The sequence below is a fragment of the Dasypus novemcinctus genome, chromosome 14 (assembly GCF_030445035.2).
Source record: "Dasypus novemcinctus isolate mDasNov1 chromosome 14, mDasNov1.1.hap2, whole genome shotgun sequence".
In the NCBI taxonomy this organism is placed as follows: Eukaryota; Metazoa; Chordata; class Mammalia; order Cingulata; family Dasypodidae; genus Dasypus; species Dasypus novemcinctus.
The window spans coordinates 71010160-71014782 of record NC_080686.1 but is presented as its reverse complement, the minus strand read 5'-3'; positions in this window follow the sequence as shown (position 1 = coordinate 71014782).

Below are 4623 nucleotides of genomic sequence, written 5' to 3'. Positions count from 1 at the left end.
CATTGTAAACAATGTTGGCTTTCGGTTTTTCATATATACTCTTTATCATGTTCAAAAAGTTTCCTTGTATTCCGATCTTTTGGAGTGTTTTTATCAGGAAGGGGTGCTGTATTTTGTCAAATGCCTTTTCTGCATCTATAGATATAATCATGTGGTTTTTTTCTCTCAATCTGTTTATATGGTGTATTACATTGATTGATTTTCTTATGTTGAACCATCCTTGCATACCTGGAATAAATCCCACTTGGTCATGGTGTATAATTTGTTTAATGTGTTGTTGAATATGATTAGCAAGTATTTTGTTAAGTATTTTTGCGTCTAGGTTCATTAGAGAAATTGGTCTGTAATTTTCCTTTCTTGTGGTGTCTTTGTTTGGCTTTGGTACTAGGGTAATGTTGGCATCATAGAAGGAATTAGGCAGTGTTCCTTCTGTTTCGATTTTTTGGAATAGTTTCAACAGGATTGGTGTTAGTTCTTTCTGGAATGTTTTGTAGAATTCACTTGTGAAGCCATCTGGCCCTGAGCTCTTCTTAGTTGGGAGATTTTTAATGACTGATTCTATCTCTTTGCTTGTGATTGGTTTGTTAAGATCATCAATTTCTTCTTTCGTCAGTATGGGCTGCTTATGTGTTTCTAGGAATTTGTCCATTTCCTCTAAATTGTCATTTTTGTTGGAATATAGTTTTTCAAAGTATCCTCTTATGATAGTCTTTATTTCTGTGGGGTCAGTGGTGATATCACCTTTCTCATTTCTTATTTTGTGTATTTGCATCTTTTCTCTTTTTTTCTTTGTTAGTCTCGCTAAAGGTTTGTCAATTTTGTCGATCTTCTCAAAAAACCAGCTCTTGGTCTTGTTTATTTTTTCAAGTGCTTTCTTATTTTCTATTTCATTTAGTTCTGCTCTTATCTTTGTTATTTCCTTCCTTCTTCTTCCTGTTGGGTTACTTTGTTGTTGTTTTTCTAATTCCGTCAAAAGTGCAGTTAGTTCTCCAATTTTTGCTCTTTCTTCTTTTTTGATATATGAATTTATGGCTATAAATCTCCCTCTCATTACCGCTTTTGCTGCATCCCATAAATTTTGGTATGTTGTGTTATCATTATCATTTGTTTCAAGGTAGTCATTGATTTCTTTTGAGATTTCCTCTTTGACCCACTGTTTTTCTAAGAGTGTGCTGTTTAATTTCCAAATTGTCGTGTGGAGTCTGGGTCTCTGTCCCTTGCAAATTTCCAGCTTCACTCCACTGTGGTCAGAGATATTGTTTTGTATGATTTCGATCTTTCTGAATTCATTAAGCCTTTCTTTGTGGCCTAGCATATGGTCAATCTTGGAGAATGTTCCATGTGCGCTTGAGAAAAATGTATATCCTGCTGTGTTTGGGTGTAATGATCTATATATGTCTATTAGATCCAGCTCTTCTAATATACTGTTCAAATGTTTTGTTTCTTTAGTGATTCTCTTTTGAGATGTTCTGTCCAGAGTTGATAGTGGTGTATTAAAATCCCCCACTATAATTGTAGATTCATCTATTCTTTCACTTAGTTTTTCCAGCGTTTGCCTCACATATTTAGAGGCGCCCTTGTTAGGAGCATAAATATTTATGATTGTTCGATCTTCTTGACAGATTGTCCCTTTCACTAAAATATAGTATACTTCTTTGTCTCTCACAATTGTTTCGCATTTGAAGTCTATTTTGTCTGATATTAATATAGCTACTCCTGCCTTTTTTTGGTTGTTGTTTGCTTGTATGATTGTTTTCCAGCCATTCACTTTCAACCTCCGTGAGTCTCTAGGTCTAAGATGTGTCTCTTGTAGGCAGCATATAGATGGGTCATATTTCGTTATCCAGTGTCCCAGTCTGAATCTTTTGATAGGTGAGTTTAGTCCGTTGACATTCAGTGTTATTACGTTTAGAGAGTTATTTATGGTAGCCATATTTTGGTTGGATTTGTGTTTGTTATATTTTGTTTGTATTATTTTATTTTCCCCTTCTATTTTTGTCTTTCTTGTTGCTTTTACACTCTCCTCCATCTCTGACTGTCCTGTTTTTTCCTTTCTTCCTGCAGAATTCCCTTAAGAATTTCTTGAAGGGGAGGTTTCTTGTTGATATACTCTTTCAGTTTCTGTTTATCTGTGAATATTTTGAACTCTCCATCATTTTTGAATGCTAGTTTAGCTGGATAGAGTATTCTTGGTTGGAGATTTTTTTCCTTTAGTACCTTGACTATATCATACCACTGCCTTCTTGCCTCCATCGTTTCAGATGAGAAATCAGCACTTAATCTTATGGAGTTTCCCTTGTATGTGATGGTTTTCTTTTCTCTTGCTGCTTTTAGAATTTTTTCTTTGTCTTGAGCATTGGATAATTTGACAAGTATATGTCTTAGGGTGGGCCTGTTGGGGTTTATGACCAGTGGAGTGCGCTGTGCTTCTTGGATATGTACATCTGTCTCTTTCAGTAGATTTGAGAAGTTTTCATTCATTATTTCCTGCAACACTCCTTCTGACCCCTTTCCCTTCTCTTCTCCTTCTGGAATGCCTATAATACGTATGTTTGAGCGTTTTGCGTTATCATTCAGGTCCCTAAGTCCTATCTGGATTTTTTCTACCTTTTTATTGACCACTTCTACTATCTGTTTGATTTCCAAAGCACTGTCTTCCACATCACTAATTCTCTGCTCTGCCTCTTCTAGTCTGCTGATATTTGCTGCAAGTGTATTTTTGATTTCTTGAATTGTGGTGTTCATTTCCATCATATCTGTTATTTTTTTGCGCATGTCTGCAATTTCCCCTCCAAGTGTTGTCTTCACGCTGTTAACCTCTTTCATTACTTCATCAAATTTGTCGGTGATAAATGTTCTGAGATCTTTCATTGCTTGTGCGAAGTCCTGCCCCCCTTCCTGATTGGATTCAGCCATGTTTTCCTGATTACTGGTTTGGTTTGTAGATTTTTGTTGCTGTCTTGTCAACATTTTTTCTTGACGGGTTTAATCAGTTCCTTAGCTTCTTTGTCTAGTCTTGGAGATTAATTAGCTGTTGTTTTTGCGTAAGTGTTATATCTTCTCTTTGTCACTTTGTTCTTCTTATTCCAATTTCTTATTGCTAGTTAAGCTCACTTTAAAGGAAAGTATTAGTGCTGGGGAAAGGCAATTGTGTAAGGAAGGAAAAAGTGTGAAGTAGTATTGGTGATATATGTTAACAAAGCAACAATATGAGTTCTGGGAGGATGGAGGTTAGATCATGTAAATTGTGTAGAGTTATAGTAGTAGGAAAGTACCTATAATGAGGTAGACGACTGAATATGGGAGGAATGTGGTACGTACTAAGAGGCTATTGTTTTCGTGAGAGAGGGAAAGAGAAAAGAAAGGTAATAGTTTCAGGGACGAATACCAGATGGAAAACTAAACAAAGGTATTAGAAATTAAGAGTTAGACACTTTGTGGATCAAAGAAAGGGAGATGGAATATAGGAGAGATAGCAGATGGTGGAGGATATCAAGTTGTAGGGGAAAGGGGATAGTGTAGATAGGTTAAATCTATTCACAGAGAAATGAGGCAGTGGAGGGTGAGGAAACCCAGCAAATGTGAGGTATTTCCTGTAGGACCTATTGTACTGTTAAGATAAAATAGTATAAGAAGAATAATGGGGACAGGAAAGAGAGGATTAAAAAAAAAAACAACAAGAACAAAAATAAAATAAAATAAAATAAAATAAAACCAAAAAAAAACAAAGAACAGAAACCCCACCGCCAGGCTCGGCTGAGCTCGGCTGGGCTCGGCTGGGCTCCGGTCCCCCACCCTCCGCGGCTCGGCTGGGCTTGGCTGGGCTCGGCTGGGCTCGGGTCCCCCGCCTGCCGCCCACCACGGCTCGGCTGGGCTCGGGTCCCCCGCCCGTTGTGGCTCGGCTGGGCTAGGCTGGGCTCGGCTTTCCCGCCCGCCGCCCGCCGCGGCGCAGCGCGGCTCAGCTCTCCCGCCCCGCGCAGCGCGGCTGGGCTCGGCCGAGCTCGGCTGGGCTCGGCCCCCTCGCCCTCCGCGGCTCAGCTGGGCTCGGCTGGGCTTGGCTTTCCCGCCCACCGCCCGCCGCGGCGCGGCTAGGCTCAGCTGGGCTCAGCTCCCTCGCCCGCTGCCCGCCGCGGCACAGCGCGGCTCGGCTCTCCCGCTCGCCGCTCGCCGCGGCGCAGCTGGGCTCGGCTCTCCTGCCCGCCACCCACCACGGCGTGGCTCGGATCCCCCGCCCGCTGCCCACCGCGGCCCAGCTAGGCTACCCTGGCCGCCACCCGCCGGGGCTCAGTGTGGTGCTAGCTGCCTCGGCTCTGCCTACCCAAGGAGGGAATCCTCCACACGTAGCTGGGATCTCCGTGTATATTTCACAGACGGATCCTCTCTGTTTCCTTCCCTCCAAATCGATGTCCAAACACCTTGGGACCAGGAAAAATCCCGAAACAGCCCAGTCCCAAAGAGTCTCCGACGCCTCCCAGCCAATTCCCCCCAGGAGCTAGTAACTGGGAAGTTCACTTAGCCGCCATCTTGCCTCCTCCGCTAATCATGTTTTCAATTAAAAAAATAATAATGCTGGTGGAATTTTTATTGGGATTGCATTGAATCTTTATATCAATTTGACTAGAA